Source organism: Megachile rotundata, chromosome 2, assembly GCF_050947335.1.
Source record: "Megachile rotundata isolate GNS110a chromosome 2, iyMegRotu1, whole genome shotgun sequence".
Classification (NCBI taxonomy): Eukaryota; Metazoa; Arthropoda; class Insecta; order Hymenoptera; family Megachilidae; genus Megachile; species Megachile rotundata.
The window spans coordinates 11,720,436-11,738,476 of NC_134984.1; the positions used below are offsets into that span (position 1 = coordinate 11,720,436).

The 18,041-nt window shown below is 31.4% G+C and overlaps 1 long non-coding RNA gene across 1 annotated transcript; it reads left to right on the plus strand.

Moving 5' to 3' along the window:
* The first annotated feature begins 5,948 nt into the window (after positions 1–5,948).
* LOC143263970 (uncharacterized) lies at positions 5,949–8,319 on the plus strand. Its single transcript, XR_013037256.1, has 3 exons — positions 5,949–6,301; positions 6,382–6,439; positions 7,327–8,319. It is a non-coding gene; the product is annotated as an uncharacterized LOC143263970 (long non-coding RNA).
* Positions 8,320–18,041: the final 9,722 nt, after the last annotated feature.

Here is an 18,041-nt window from a genome sequence, read left to right on the forward strand (position 1 = left end):
CAACTTGTGGGGAAAGTACCAACACACCTAGAAATTAAGTTCATGCTGTGGAATAGTTTAATTATAATGTATTCATGATTTGTAATGAAATACTTTAAAGAGATGAAAGTTCAATCTTTTCTGTTAATGGTAACGAATGATAGTTAACACTTAAGCTAGTAAAATATTTATATGTATCATTTATAAGTCTTATAACGAGTATAAAAATGAAACAAAAATAGTACATTAAATTGTTAGTTTAAATAATTTATGAATGAGAGGAATATGTATTATATACATCAATTATTCGTGGTGTTATGTGCCTCACCACGGGGATGTAGACACATATTACAGTAAAAAGATTAATAACTTTTGAAGTTACGAAAATATTAAAATTTGACTTTATATAAATATTTTAATAACAAATGAAATTATTACCTGAATAATAATTTGTAATACTTCACATTTTATAATCTTTTCCTATTTATGTTTCCTATTTTCTTATTAATACTGGTATCTAAATTACTAAACAAGCTTCACTATTTTAAGGACAAAAATTCTATTTTTAAAATTGTGTTATGACATTAAGAAATTCTCACCAAGTATGAGAAACACACTTACATTACGTATTTCAAAATGTGCAATAAAGTAGTTTAACTACAATGTATTCAATAATAACAATTAATTGATTTGTTAAAATTATAAAATTTGAAACGAAAATTATTAAAATATTTGTTACACGTGATTGGTTATAAAATACATTTATTTGCAATGAAAATATAAATTATATATTTGCACAAATTCTTCATCACAAAAGGTTAATGAAACCATAAAAATACTCATTGGTATTATAAAAGCGATTACAAATGTGTATAAAGATTGAAATAACAGAAGTGGTTACTTTTATGGTGGACTGTACAATCACACCACACAGCATGCCAACTGCAATGGAAATTTCCACTGAAGCAGTCGGTTGCCACCGTCTTGTAGACGCTCCATAGCCGCGCCTAAAAACCAGATTGTGTCCACCAACTGGCTGAACCGTACACTATCTATACGATTATTTCCTGTCTGTTCAATCGATCGATTTTAATCCGTAAAAATAATGCTCACTTCTGCGAACCCTAGATAAAATTTCAAAATTTACGAGTTACGAAAGTATCTAATCCATTATTCACCGTAAGCCGCATTTTAGGGATTTAGGTATTTAGGAAAATAACGATCGAAGATTTTGAGAAAAATTGGATCTCAGATTTTATCGTGAAATTACTCACAAAATTTCATCATGCGGATTTCAACTTTATGCTCTATTTTTCTTTTTAAAATAAAGTCTTTTGGAAAATAGATGTACAATTTTTTAGAAAATAAATATGTGTTCTTTAAAGTAGATATATAATTTTGAAAAAGTAAATGTACAAAGTAGATGTGTAATTCTGGTTTAAAAAGCAGATGTATAATTTTTTTTACAAAACAGGTATAAAATTAAAAACAAATTGTCATACAATTTTTTAAATAATACATATCTATTCTTTTAAAAAATAAGTATATAATTTTTTAAAAAGTATATATTGCTTTAAACAATTCTTTGTAATATTTTGTTGTAAATAAATTTGAATAAAAATTAACATTCGCCATTTTTGTCTCTCATAATTATTCTATCACAACATTTTCAGCGATGGTAAATATGTACATTCGCCACAATAAACTTATTCTAACAAAAAATACCTTGAATAATATAACCTTGATAAAAATTTAGAATTCTAATTTTATTCTAAAATTCCAAAATGAATTATGTAAATCGTTGCAACTTAGTAAGCGTTATATTTACAGAGGTGTTAACGATTGCAGACATAAATTACGATACAGCTGCATAGTTAAGTGTATTATTAGAGCAGTGATACACATTTTAATCCGATATAAATTCCAATCTGATTATTCACACAGAGGGTGTGTATAATAATTTAATATAAACTGTGCTCAATAATATGAATATCGTTGCAAATGTAAAATTATGTCGAGTTAGAGGATTAACTGTAGTTGCACGACGCCATTTTTTAGGGAAACATAACCTATCGCGCAAGTGACACGAAAAATTCAAGTTAGAAACTGGTAACATTCATTGAATTATGGTAATATTGCAAAAAAATGATTGGATAAATGATGAAAATCTTATTTATTTAGAAAGTGAAATAAAAAATAATTCGAATAGGTAATAATAATTTTTAAAAATTAATGATTAGAATTCAATTTTTACTTAAGATTAACAGTTTCAAATTAAATTAACAATAATAATAGGCATTTATTAGTAATCTCATTTTGTATAACATATTATATTTAATAAATTAAATAAATCTAACAAATAAACTCATATTCATGCACATTAATGTCAATGATAAATCTATTAATAAATGTCATTTTATTGTTGCTGCATTTATTATTTAATATTAAAAGAATTTAAGAAGGTCAATTCAAATTATTAACTTAAAGAATTATAGTCATACATGAAACTTAATTTTTATTTATTCATAATTCTGTTCTACATTTTTAACGTCAATAGACACTTATTAGTAAATAAATTTAATAAATAAAATTTTATTCATTAATGCAAATAGTAATTCAATTAATAACATAAAAGTCAATTGCTACTGCATTTATTATTTATAATCAATACAGTTTAAGGTCAATCCAAATTACTACCTCATACATCAAAATTTCCCTCGTTCAAAATTCAACTAAAAGACAAATTTTAGTCCTCCATATTAATCAACTTCCAAACTTCCAGTTACACAAACTTTCACTCCACCGCAAAAAACATTAATCCTAAAAGGCTCTAATAAAAGTTGCAAAATCCTAAAAGCCTTGAATTAAAAATTAGATTGTCTTCAATTACATAAGCATTTCGATTCTCCATTAAAAAATACTTGACTATCAATTACATAACAATCGTAAATGTAATCGAACCTTGGCAGTGACATAAAGAGCAAATGTAGGTACTTCGGATTTACCGTATGACGTACAGAGAAATTTTCATCTCGAGTAGAAGCACGCTAGGAATTTTAGCGTTGGTAACGTCTCTAGAATGTTTGATGCGCGATTGAGGATAGAAAATCGTATACTTTTGAAGGGAATTGTACAGAGAGGGTCGAGGGGCCTCGCGTGGCCTGGTCCCCTCCCAAGATAAGAAGGCCTGAAGGGGCCTGATTGGACGTTTGCCATAGCGTTTGCAAGTCTTGCACGCATTTGTATTAGAAACGTACGCTGTTTCGTTGACTCTAGCCACGCATTTGTGTTCGATACGATTAACCACGTGTAAGAATCGACCGATCATGAGAACTGTTATTCTTTATGGTTTTGGATCCTTGTTGATGCAACTGGCATTTTTACAGGGGGTGGGTATCCTGGTTGTATAGGTTTTATAGGTAGTTTATAGTCTAGTTTTACTTTACTGGTTTATGAGGGTTTAGGAGGTTTTGAAGTATGGTTTGATAAAGTAGGGATTTGGGAATTTGGAAGGATGTTGGGGAATTGGGGATTTGGACATTTGGGAATTGGGAGGTTTAGGAATTGGAGGATCCAGAATTTAGGGATTTGGAAATTTAGGAATTGTGAGGTTTAGAGATTGGAGGATCGAGAATTTAGGAATTTGGAAATTTGAGGAGTTTGCGATTTGGGAATTAGGAAGTTTAGGGATTTGAAGATTTGGAAATTTGAGGATTTTGCGATTTGGGAACTAGGAAATTTACGGATTTGGAAATTTGGGGATTTTGGGATCTGAGACTTTGGGGATTTTGCGATTTGGGAACTAGGAAATTTAGGAATTTTGCGAGTTGAGGATTTTGCAATTTGGGAACTAGGAAATTTAGGGATTTAGAGACTTGGGGATTTTGGGATCTGAGAATTTGGGGATTTGGAAAATTGAGGATTTTGCAATTTGAGAACTAGGGAGTTTAGGGATTTTGCGAGTTGGGGATTTGGAAAATTGAGGATTTTGCAATTTGGGAACTAGGGGGTTTAGGGATTTGGAGATTTAGGGATCTTGGGATTTGAGAATTTGGAGATTTCGAAAATTGAGGATTTTACAATTTAGAAGCTAGGGAATTTGATGATTTGGAAACGAAGCAATTATAGAATTTGGAAATTTGTGGATGTGAAAATTGGAAATTTGAAAATTCAAGTATTGAAGAATTTGAGAACTGTGAATTTAAAGATTTTAGAGAAACGATTTAAAAATGTCGAGATTTCTCAATTTAGATAATTTGGGAATTTAAAAATGTGGGAATTTTTGAATTTTGGTATTTTGGAATTTGAGAATTCGAGATTATAGTAATTTGGGAATGTGAGAATTAGGTATTTTGGAAATTGGGTATTTTAGAAATTTCGGTTTTTGAGAATTTGGAGCGAGATTTTAGAATTCAGGAATTTACAAATTTGAAAACTTAGAATTTACTTAAGGAACTTAGAATTTCTAGAAACTTTAGAATTAGAAACTTACAGAATCAGAAACCACAATGAACATATAAAAATTTGAAACATTGCACAAAATTTAAAGATTTGAAGATTTAAGAATGCAAATTGTGACTCAGAAATTCATGAATTTAGAAATCTATAAACTTGACATAAATACCAAAATTCCTAAATTTACATATTTCTATAAATCCAAATTTTCAAATTTCAAAATTCCCAAATTCGTAAACATTCATTTTAATTAACTCATTGAACTCCTGGAAGACATATTAGGTTCTCCACGCGTTACTGCACTCAACCATTTAAAATATGGCGATACATTAACACGGTATTCAACTACACGAGAAAATATCGATTCGTGATTATAACACTCGTTGCTTTAGTGTCGTTATCTTCGTAAAATATCGCCGGATATGAAGCAGCACGTGCTTATATTGCAACCATAAAGTGCGAGTTCCCGCTACAAATACGTAGTACGAAATTCGGCCTTGTACCGTGATTCTTTCTCTTTAAGATTGCAAACTCGAATTTTTTTCACGGATGGTTGCTAATTACATCTTTTCACGTTATTCGAATGATTTAAACAAATAACAATTCCATATCCACGATTTCACTTGTATAATATTCATTTTAAAGTTCATGTAATGTTCTTCTTTAATGTGAAATTTTTTAGAAATGTAATTTTTTAATTAGTTGGTTTGAGAGTTAAATATTGAACCTCATTATTTTTTATGTTAATTTGATTTTGTTTATAAAAGTCACATTGCCATTCTTATTGTTAGTTCTTCTTTGTTTAATTATGGTAAAAAAGAAATAGTTTTTGTGGAAGTAATTCAGTGAAGGATGGGGGTGCGTTTTCACCCTCAAACAGTAAATATTTATTTTAGTATATTTTTATTTTTATTTTTATACTTTTTTTATTTCATTTTTATTCGTATTTTAGTTTTTATATTTGTTTTAATTTTGATTCATGTTTCAATTTTTATTATTTTGTATTCTTTTTGTTATTTGCCTCAACAAGAACTTTAATCTGTTCGATTTTAACTTATTAATATGTACATAAAATTTCCTATAGCTTTTATGATCATGAATTATTAATTATATTATACTTTCTTCGCTTCCAATCTCTTTTTAACAAATATCCATAATATTAATATTCATAGTATCTAAAATAAATACTTATTCATCTTATTATAGGTTTAAAATTATTTTAGTTTACAAGTGACACTATTATGAAAATAACACACCTTCTTATAAGATCCAAGACAAAATGATTAAAATGAACTTCACTTATAAAGATAATTATTTCACTTTCAAAAATTTATTACATTTTTTCTCCAAATTTTTAAATTTGTTCTTACACCCACTCTTCACATAAAAACTTGTCGATTTTTTAAACTTTGAAACTTTCAATTAAAAATTAGAATAACCACACAAATAATTATTTATTTTACAAAATAAATATTTGAAACAAAAGTAAAGTCATTGGTAAAATTGCGCGAAATTTTTGTCCTATCTTCGATGAATATCATTTTATCTGTATGTTTGTAAATGTTTCCACGCGCACGCAGCTAAAACTGGATGAAAACACGCATTCTCCAAGTTCACGTATTTCATGTACGTACAATAAATAACGTGTGTAACGAATTACCTTCCGGACGTAAATCACTCATCTTCGATACCTACGTGCTCGTTAAAGAAACAAATGCCGTTTCCTTTATCGTAAATTATGCTCATGATATACTTTATTGCGTGTTATACGGGATAGGCTTGGCTCGCGAACGCACCTTTGCTGATCTTCCAAAATGTAAGCAGATTTTCATGTCTTCTTTACACTCGTCGCTTTATCTGCCTTCAGGTAACTGATTTATCGATCACTTTTTGTAATGAAATTTTGTGTTCCTTAGTATAACAAGACTTGCAAACTGTTATGTGTAGGAGACGTTATATATAGGAAGAAATATGAACAAGTTAGGAATGATTGAAGAGGATAAAGGTTTGTTGATTTTCAAAATTCCTAAGTTTTCAAGCTTTCACCCTCTTTAGTTCTGAAATTATCAAATTAAAAAATTCTTAAAATTAAAACTTTTGAGTTTGAATTTCTAAAATTCCAATTTTTAAGCTTCTAAGTTCTCAAATTTATAAATGTTTAAATCTTCAAGCTAGTAAAAATCCCAAATGATTAAATTAAAACCTTCCAAATTCCCAAATGTTCAAATTTCCAAGCCTCCACCTTTCGAAATTCTGAAATTTTCAAGTTTCCTTCTCAAACTCAAAAATTCCCAAGCTCCACCTTCCAAAATTCTCAGATCTTCACTCTCAAATCTTCTACACTCCCAAATTCCCAACTTTCCTCTTCACTCAAATCCTCAAAACCCCAAATCTCATAAATCTCCAAATTCCCAAATGTTCAAATTTCCAAGCCTCCACCTTTCCAAATTCTGAAATTTTCAAGTTTCCTTCTCAAACTCCAAAATTTCCAAGCTCCACCTTCCAAAATTCTCAAATCTTCTACACTCCCAAATTCCCAACTTTCCTCTTCACCCAAATCCTCAAAACCCCCAATCTCATAAATCTCCAAATTCTTAAATGTTCAAATTTCCAAGCCTCCACCTTTCCAAATTCTGAAATTTTCAAGTTTCCTTCTCAAACTCCAAAATTCCCAAGCTCCACCTTCCAAAATTCTCAAATCTTCTACACTCCCAAATTCCCAACTTTCCTCTTCACCCAAATCCTCAAAACCCCAAATCTCATAAATCTCCAAGTTCCCAAATCTCACCAACCAAAAATTGCGTCTCATAAATCAACTACTCAACTTCGACCCAGCAATCCAATAGTAGCTCAGTATCAATAGCATTAACAGTAGCAATCCAACATTTCCAGCCCAGTATCAACATGAACGACATAAACAACAGCATCTCGATTTCCAGAAGAAAGTTTAAGGTTGAAGGACACAAGGATAGTTTTGATCGTGTTTACCCCCGAGTACATTTATTTCCCTGAATCTGGGCCAAAGAATGCGCACACCCCACACATACGCTTCCAGGTTGAGGAGAATCTCTGTACACGAAGGGCCAACACGTTTGCCGTGACGTTCTCGCAGACTTTTTGCATGTATCTGCGTCATCCTCGTTCATCTGTCTTATTGCGACCTATATACGAACTCGAGGAACATCGATTGCGACAACGAGGCGCCCCGAACGTTCCGCCATGAGTCCTGTCCGATTTTCAACGTGTATTCGCGATTATCTTTCGCGTCGATCACCAGTCGATTCATCATTGAACGATGAACGAGGCAAAGGGTCCTGTCGGGGATTGACAGACTGAAAGCGGTGACATCGATTTCTGTAAACGTTATTTACGCTGCTTTTGCATTGTAATCTGAACCTGGTTCATGGGTCAAAGAACCACCATTTTGTGATGAGGACTTGTACCTGGAAGAGTTCTTAAAAATTATGTGTTTGGAGTTGGATAGTTTTTCTGTTTGATGCATGTTTGATTCCATTCATGATGTGTGTTCAAGGTATATTAATATCTTGCTCTGGGTGCCAAGATTTTATTTTGAAGAAAATATGAAATTTTATGAAATGTAATGAAGTTACAGATTTGAACATTGTAACTTTAACATGTTTATATTGGAGTTATAATATCAGTCAATACACTATTGACATTGCACTGTAAATACAATATTGCAGTGTTGTTGCAAAGTTAATAGATATAATATTATATTATTAATCAATGCAATTTTGCAATGTTAATAAATACAAGGTTACAATGTTAATCAATACCATGTTATAATGTTAATCGACACAATATTACAATGTTGTGACATTACAAGATTAATATATATTTTATGTGCAATAATTTTCAAGATATCTTTGCAAGTTTTAAAATCTAGAATATAGCTTCTTGACTTAAAAATTCTGGCTAAATAAAATCGCATTTTTGCATACTTTTAAAAAAATGTGTGCTTGTCTCTCCTGATCGATACACCATAAAATAAACAAGGAAAATTCTGAAAGATATTACTCACAGTATTCAGTCACCCAAGTTGATCCTTAAACTTGAAGACAACTCCACAAACAATTTTTGAATTTTTGTTCAATTTATAAATCTGAGAAGTTTTATGAAAAACATTGGCGAACGCTGTCACTTTGTCTTGTCAGTCGACTTAATTATATAACAAATATTGTATTACATATCCACTCGAATCTTCTTCAAATTCCTCTTTTCTCTCATCAAATGAAAATATTCCACAAACCAGACCATTAAAAATGTTTACTCCGCAAACACAAACTAGCGTAAAAAAATATGTCGTACTGAAGATGAATCGTTTACATTCAATCATATCAGAAAGAAGAGAATAAACAGAACAATAAAAAAGAGTAATAGCCACAAGAATTCTTGATGATCAAGTTAAAAAATACATCAACACCAGTTCTTTACTAGTAAAATACTGGCAAGTACTTCACAGACTTTGCCGTTTATAGAGTTCTTATTTATTTAGCTACCTACGCAAGGTTTCCACTTTGTGTGAGACGTGTATTTATTTCTTTTAACCACGCGGTACATCTATCTAGGGATTTCAAGTATCGCATAGTTTGTTTTTTTATTTAAACACGTCGTATACTTTATGACCAATATAGTTGTATCAACCGACTGTGTACAGTGGCCCCGCGTTAACCGCTTTAAGTTTTACGAACGAGATGGTCTGGTAACGAGATGGCGTAGTGGTTCGTTCGTGATAGTTTCAGATCGTTTTCTTAGGGAAAATGGGGAGAATAATGGTACGAATATGGTTGATTTCTTTATTGAATAGTGTTTAATTTTACTGACTTTCATATTTGGAAATTTGGAAGTTGGTTTGGTAGATTTCGAAGTTAGAAATGTAGGTTTCAGATTTAGTAAGTTTTAAATTTAGATGTATAGAAATTTGACTAACATTCCAATTCAGAAATACCAAAGTTCTTAAATGTAAATGTATAAAAATTTCAAATTTACTAATCTTCAAATTTATAAATATAAACATTTTCAAGTTTAGGAATACATCAATTTTTGAATTAATCAGCTTTTAAATTTGAAAGCTTTTAAATATAGAACTTCAGAAATTAGGAAATTTGAAATTCTCCGGACTTGAGAAGTAGGAAATTCGGGATTAGGAAATTTGTTCATTTGCAAATTTAAAAAATAAAAATTTTAGTACTTTTATGATTTAAAAATTGGGAAATCTAGAAGTGTAGATCTTCAGAAATTTGTAACTTTGGAAATTTGAAGAATTTGAAAAATTTGAAGAATTGAAGAATTGAAGAATTGAAGATTTGAAGAATTGAAGAATTGAAGAATTGAAGATTTGAAGAATTGAAGAATTGAAGAATTGAAGAATTGAAGAATTGAAGAATTGAAGAATTGAAGAATCGAAGAATTGAAGAATTGAAGAATTTAAAAATTAGGAAATTGAAGATTTAAGACTTTGAGAATTTGGGAATTTTTGAAGTTTGCAGTTACTGAATTTTTTAAATTTTGGAATTTGAAAATATTTAAATTGCAAAATCATCAAATTTGAAGACGGTCATTTTTTCCGTAAAGAAACTGAAAGATGTAGTATACCGTAACATCACAGAAAGGTGGTAATATAGCAAAAATTTACTATAGTATCACTCTATCATTCCATTAAGGCTTGTCTAAATTTGCAAACAATAGTTCGTGGACACGTGTTCATTGACAGTTCATAGACAGTTTGCATACATTGTTATGGACACTCTCACCGAATTTCAATCCTTAGAAAGCTTGTGGCACCTTTTTTAGCGCTGCGAAACTGATTCATCAATCTCTGACGAAACGATTTCGTACGCATATTGAATCGCATTAGCAAAATTCCATTCTGTGCCGTAACAATATATTCCCTCGATCATATCTCTGAAAGTAAACTTCTTTAAACGTTGCAAAATATTTTTATTCAATTTAATGAACTCTTCATGATCTATATTGCATTTATTAAAAAGAAAGATAAATTCATTTATGAATGTGTAGGTCATATTTATCAATTTGGTTTAGTTGTATCGAAGACAATCTTCGTTGTACTTACTTTTTGTACCAATCTCCAAATTGCCAAATCTGAAATGTCTCAAATCTACAAAATCTTAAATCTGAAATTTCTCAAATACCCAAAATCTCAAATCTGAAATTTCTCAAACCCCTAAAATCTCTGATCCATAAATTCGTGAATCATCAAATTTTTTAGTTCCCGAATTCTCAAATTCCAAAATTCTCAAATTTCCAAATTCCGAAAACTCCAATTTCCCAAATCTCCAAATTCCCAAATCTCCAATTTCCCAAATTTCCAAATTCCCAAAACTCCAAATTCCCAAATCTCCAAATTACCAGTTATCCAAATTCCCAAATCTCCAAATTCCCAAATCCCCAAATTCCCAATTCTCTAAATTTCCAAATCTCCAAATTCCCAAATCTCCAAATTCCCAAATCTCCAAATTCCCAATTCTCCAAATTCCCAATTCTCCAAATTCCCAATTCTCAAAATTCCAAATCTCCAAATTCTGAAATCTCCAAATTCCCAAATCTCCAAATTCCCAATTCTCCAAATTCCCAAATTTCCAAATTCCCAAATCTCCAAATTCCCAATTCTCCAAATTCCCAAATTTCCAAATTCCCAAATTCCCAAATTCCCAAATTCCCAAATTCCCAAATCCCCAAATTCCCAATTCTCCAAATTCCCAAATTTCCAAATTCCCAAATCTCCAAATTCCCAATTCTCCAAACTCCCAAATCTCCAAATTTCCAAATCTCCAAATTCCCAAATTTCCAAATTCCCAAATCTCCAAATTCCCAATTCTCCAAATTCCCAATTCTCCAAATTCCCAAATTTCCAAATTCCCAAATTCCCAAATTCCCAAATTCCCAAATCCCCAAATTCCCAATTCTCCAAATTCCCAAATTTCCAAATTTCCAAATTCCCAAATCTCCAAATTCCCAATTCTCCAAATTTCCAAATCTCCAAATTCCCAAATCTCCAAATTCTCAAATCTCCAAATTCCCAATTCTCCAAATTCCCAATTCTCCAAATTCCCAATTCTCAAAATTCCAAATCTCCAAATTCCCAATTCTCCAAACTCCCAAATCTCCAAATTTCCAAATCTCCAAATTCCCAAATTTCCAAATTCCCAAATTCCCAAATTCCCAAATCTCCAAATTCCCAATTCTCCAAACTCCCAAATCTCCAAATCCCCAAATCTCCAAATTCCCAAATCTCCAAATTCCCAAATCTCAAAATCCCCAAATCTCTAATTTCCCAAATTTCCAAATCCCCAAATCTCTAATTTCCCAAATTTCCAAATTATCAAATTTCTAACTTCTTAAATCCATAACTTCACAAATCTCCAAATTTTTCATATCCAACAAGCTAATATAGCTATTATCTCCATCGGTGGCAATATAACGAGAGTTAACAACGCAACTCCACTCTTCCAGAAATATTCTTGCATTTCGCGATAAGGAAAGAAAACAGTAATCCTTCGCGTCTGGATTCAGCGAAATGATTACTTTTGCAGAATCACATTCGTTTATCGCTTGCACATCGAGATGAACGAAACCAAGCAAGTACGAAGCTCTGCAAAATCCTACCGGGTGGCCTCATAGTGGAAAGTTTCCTTTCGCGCCGATAGATTGCGAAACAGTGCTAGTCGAGTTTCGAGTTACCTACGATATCAGCGTCGCAAAGTTCAAATCTTGAACGCGATATCGTATTGCCGTGGCGAAGCTCCGTTCTTCCACCTCGTGGCCTTTGTCTGCATTTTATGCTGGTACTACGAAAAAAATTATACGTCGTTGAAATTCACGTGTTTGATAAAGACGTGCGATTTGGAACTTGAGAATGTAGTGGTTTTCGATGTATTCGTGTTTTATGGTGATAAATCGAGAGACCACAGGGGTAAGAGTGGTACTTTATGACAGGGTAATAGGAAAATATTATAATGTTAGGGTTATTATATTGTAGGTTAGAATGAAAGGTAGAATTGTTAGTAGATTTTCACTTATGGTTTTTAAATTGATATGTACAAGTGCAGTTTTAAAGCTAAAAGGGAGAAATAAAGAATAACACAATTGATTAGCGTTTCAATTAAAATGGGTTAATTGCAAGTTTAAATTCCCAAATTTCAATATTTTTAAATTTTTAATTAAAAATTTTTATTGCACGAGTTCCTAAATTTCCAAAGAACTAAATTCATAAATTTCTACATTATCAAATTTGTAAATACTAAAAACTTCGTAAATTACCTTTTTAATTTTGAAATAACCTACTTCTGAGTTCCTAGATTCTTACATTCTTAAAATCCTAAAGTCCCAAATTTTCAAATTATTAAACTACCAAATTACCAATTCACCAAATTGCCAATTCAACAAATTACCAATGCACCAAATTATTAATGCACCAAATTACCAAATTACCAAATTATCAAACTAGCAATTCACCAAATTATCAAACTACCAATTCACCAAATAGTAAATTACCAAATTACTAAGTTACAAAATTACCAAATTATTAAATTACCAATTCACCAAAGTACTAATGCACCAAATTACCAATGCACCAAATTACCAATGCACCAAATTGCCAATGCACTAAATTACCAATGCACCAAATATCCAAGTTACGAAATTGCCAAACTACCAATTCACCAAATTACCAAATTACTAAGTTACAAAATTACCAAATTATTAAATTACCAATTCACCAAAGTACCAATGCATCAAATTGCCAATGCACCCAATTACCAATGCATCGAATTGCCAATGCACCAAATTACCAATGCACCAAATTACTAATGCACCCAATTACCAATGCATCAAATTTCCAATGCACCAAATTACCAATGCACCAAATTACCAATGCATCAAATTACCAATGCACCAAATTACCAATGCACCAAATTTTCAATGCACCAAATTACCAATGCACCAAATTACCAATGCACCAAATTACCAATGCACCAAATTACCAATGCATCAAATTTCCAATACACCAAATTTTCAATTCACCAAATTACCAAGTTACAAAATTACCTAATTACCAAATTACCAAAATTCCAAATTCCAAATTCCAAATTCCAAATTCCAAATTTCAAATTCCAAATTCCAAATTCCTAAATTCCTAAATTCCTAAATTTGCAAATATCAACATTCCAAAGACTCAAATTTCACAAAGTTACTAAATCATATCATAAAATTGCCAAAACTTCGAAATCCTTCTCTTTCTTTCCTAATTTAAAAATTTGAAAATTCGAAAATCTGAAAATTTAATAATTTCTAACTTGAAAATTTTTCAATTTTCCAATTTAGAAATTCGATAGATTAAACTTTCAAGGTTAGAAATTCCCATCTTTATAAATTAAACCCTATAAAATAAACTCTACCTTATAAAATACACTACATACATGTTCCCTTATTCATTAAATTCCTTATTACTGTACATCGTACACTGTACCACACTCACCCCATAAGACGCACCTGGTGCGTCACTACCTATGAATCAGAACTAACTCAAATAACTTCACGTCAGATACATGTCATCCATTAAATCAATGATCCGTCGTATTTTTAAATTTCGTATAATGGGCTTTCAATCAATTATCTTCAATGTCAGCGTGCATTTCGTCAGCATCGAGCGTAAGTTCATACGTCGTTGTTCGTTCTGACATATTCATCGATATCACTGACGAAGACTCCGTATTACGTGTAAAACGATACTCTCGTACATTTTGAAAAGACAACGTCGTAAAATGACGCACGCGGGAAGAATAAAAACGCGAAATAAAAATAAAATTAAGATACGTCAGTGTGAACCGCGTATACCGCGACAAGGTGTCAACAATGTTGTTAACCCTGCTTCCGAGTCAATTGGTATGGGCTGGAAATAAATAACGGTGAGGTCATAAAGTTTGTCTAATCGCGCCTGCTGGCACGTGTGCACATTGTTATCTCGGGTATGTCAATGAAACGGGAAGTATACGAAATTACGTGAATCGCTTATCACATATTCGTTAACCTTGCAGAAGAAACCAAAAAGAGGAAAGTGATTATGTTAGTATCCGACACAATAATTAAGACATTTAATCACTCGGGTGTACTTGTAGTTGGGTGCAACGTGGGATGAGTTTGGACGAACTTAAATTTTCAAATTTGCAACTTGGACATTTCAAATTTATCTTTCTTTAAATATTTTAAATTTCGAGATTTTGAAATTTGTAAATTTCTGAAATTCTTAGTAACATAGATCCTAAAGTTTTGTAGTTAAAAGTCCCCAGATCTCTTGATTCCTAAATCCTCAGACTCTCAACCTTGCAATTCTTGAAATGATATAAAATTATATTTTACAAAGTTTTAATAGGTAAACTGCAAAATTAAGATCCATACAAACCTGTATAATTACATAAAGAATATTTCGAATCAGAAATCATACAAAAATATTCTTTCATTGTTCGAAAATATTATTTTATCAAAGTTATTGCTGTCCTTGTCTCTCCATTACGGTGCAACACAAGAGGGACAAGGAGCGTCATAGTTTCTCAATTTCGCCGCACGAGGCCCCCAAAGTCAGCTACAAATTGGTCCGCCATTATATCAGACCCAAAACTGAGAAAATTATGCATAGTTTGTAAAAATAATGCATTGCAAAATGCGTAGGTATAAAAAATGATACATTTCAAAATAAATATATAGCTCAGCAAATGTACTGTGAAATGAAAATGTAGCTCGCCATAGTAATGCGTTGATATAAATACGTTTATCAAAATTGTAAACTAAAAACGTAATTAGTCAAAATGCGTTGTAAAATAAAAATTCGTCGAAATAATGCCTTGAAATAATAAATACTTTGTTAGATAGCTTAATGGATTGTAAAATAAGGACGTAGTTGGCCAAAATAATTCGTGGAAAAATAAAAGCTTAGCTTGTTAAGACAATGCATTGTAAAATAAGTACATAGTCAAAATAATGCACTGTAAAATAAAAACGTAGCTCGTCAAACTAATTCATTGTAATTCGTCAATTATAATTCGTCACTGCAATTCCTCGAAACAATGCACTGCAAAATAAATACGTACCTCGTTCAAATAATGTAAACTAAAAACGTAGCTCGTCAAACTAATTCATTGTAGTTCGTCAGTTATAATTCATCATTGCAATTTCTCAAAACAATGCACTGCAAAATAAATACGTACCTCGTTAAAATAATGTAAACTAAATAGATCTACAAAATAAATAATAATCGGTCACTGTCCGATTTTTCTGAAATTTGGATATGTTACCCCAAATATTTATGTAAAAAAAAAAAAACGTGTTCCCTAATTAACTTTCCTCTTGATATTTTACTAGATTTTATTTCGATCAGATCAAAACTAATTTTTTTGCAGCAAGAAATTGGTCACATTAAGGGTACTTCACCCCCTAATTTTCACTCCCCTTCCAACATACCTAGGCCAATTTTTGTCTTCTATCGAAAGATACTTTCATATCAGAAATCATCAAAATTGCTTCACTGATCTCAAAGATATCGCAATTTTTCCACTTTACCCTCACACTTTGTGGGGTTGTTTCATACCCTAAATATGTTTTACCGCAAATAAAAAAAAATACGTGTCCCCTAATTTTCCACGTATTATAACATATCCAAACGGAGAGTGACACTTCGATAGGTTTACTTGTAAGTGACAGCTACTTGTTTTCACACGATTCAACAGCTATTTTTCAGGACAGTTTTATCAGAAACTACGACGCACATCACGTCAGTATGAGTGCACCTGCGTTATAATCAGATGTGACAGATTAGATCGGGGAGTGTTTAATCGATGAGTCACATTGTAAATTTCCCAAAACCTGCGATTCTCAGATTGAACGTCTTCGGCGAAAACGGAGGGGAGAATCGTGAATGAAGTTTCTCGATTCAGTGTCGAGCCAAGGATACGGTCTTCCCCCATTTTTCGAGGGTGAGGAAAAATCAAATAAATTATGGTCGCCTGGAAATTTCACAATCAATAATCCCTGCTTCTGCGCCCTTAATCGAGATTTTGTACCGGTTCCAAATTTCTTACGTATTCGTCTGCTCTTTTTTTGAATTCAATGACAGATGAGCGACTTTAAAAATAGACTGCAAGGTGATCGTACAATTTTGTTCCTTTTTACGCGTTTCAATGGAAGTTGATTTATTATCACGTGATTTATGAACTGTTTCACAATGTTAACCGTGATTCTACTTTTTAGATTGTAATCACGAAAAAAGAAATAAACTTTTGAGGAAAAGATACGATCGTTATCAAAATATTGGTTCTGATAATCGGTTTATCAGATACGCTATGTGTTCTAGTTAACGCACGTGATATCTTTTTTAATTTATTTTTCTTTTGAGGCAGGTGTTATACTGTGTTGTCGGTTGATACGAAACGGCATCACGGTCATTGAGAAGAAATGATAATCTTGAGCTCTTTGAAAAATATGTGATTGACGACTGCTTCTTTGGAAGCGCTATTGTTTCAACGAACTGTGCGTAACACGCTTTGCTTAAATTCTTGATGGAAATTTTCTAACTGTAGTATTATTTGACTATCTTAACCGATATTTACGTAGTTATTACTTTCGAATTTTAGAATTTTGGATTTCTATATTTTGGAATTTTGGGTTTCTATATTTTTGTAGATTGAGGCTTAAGAATTTCTGGGATTTAGGATTTTAGGAGTAGAATGTGAGAATTTTTGCATTTTTGAGGTTTAGTATTTTAGAACTTTGAGATTTTTAAGTTTTTGTATTTTAGAACTTTGGTATTTTTAAGTTGTTGCATTTTGCAGCTTTGAAATTTCTGGGAGTTAGGATTTTAGAAGTAGAATATGAAAATTTTGGGGTTTTTGAGTTTTGAAAGTTTAGAATATTGGAATTTTTAAGTTTTTGCATTTTGCAGCTTTGAAATTTCTGGGATTTAGGATTTTAGGAATAGAATATGAAAATTTTGGGGTTTTTGAGATTTAGAATTATAGAACTTTGGTATTTTTAAGTTGTTGCATTTTGCAGCTTTGAAATTTTTGGGATTTAGGATTTTAGGAGTAGAATATGAAAACATTGGGGTTTTTGAGTTTTGGAATTATAGAACTTTTGTATTTTTAAGTTTCTGCATTTTGCAGCTTTGAAATTTTAAAATTTCTGGATTTTAAGACTTAAACTTTGAAACTTTGGATTTTAGGATTTTGAAATTTTGACATTTAAAAATTTTGAAAGTCAAGGATTTAAGAACTTAAGAATTGTAGAGTTTTGAAATTTGAAAATTCAGGACTTTGAAACTTCGGTACTTTTCAATTATTTTACTTCAAAAATTTTCTTTTCTTTGAAGCTTTATGATTTTAAAGCTTTGAGATTTTTTATCCCCAATAAATACGCGTTAATAATTAAAATTGTGGGTGGATACCCGTTTATTTAACACTGGTACCATAAATACAGTCACAACCAGTGTCACGTACATCCGATGCTCCAATTTCTCATGAAACATGTATGTGACGGTCGTCAAGTTTTCATTTTATACGTTTTGACCTGAGATCAAA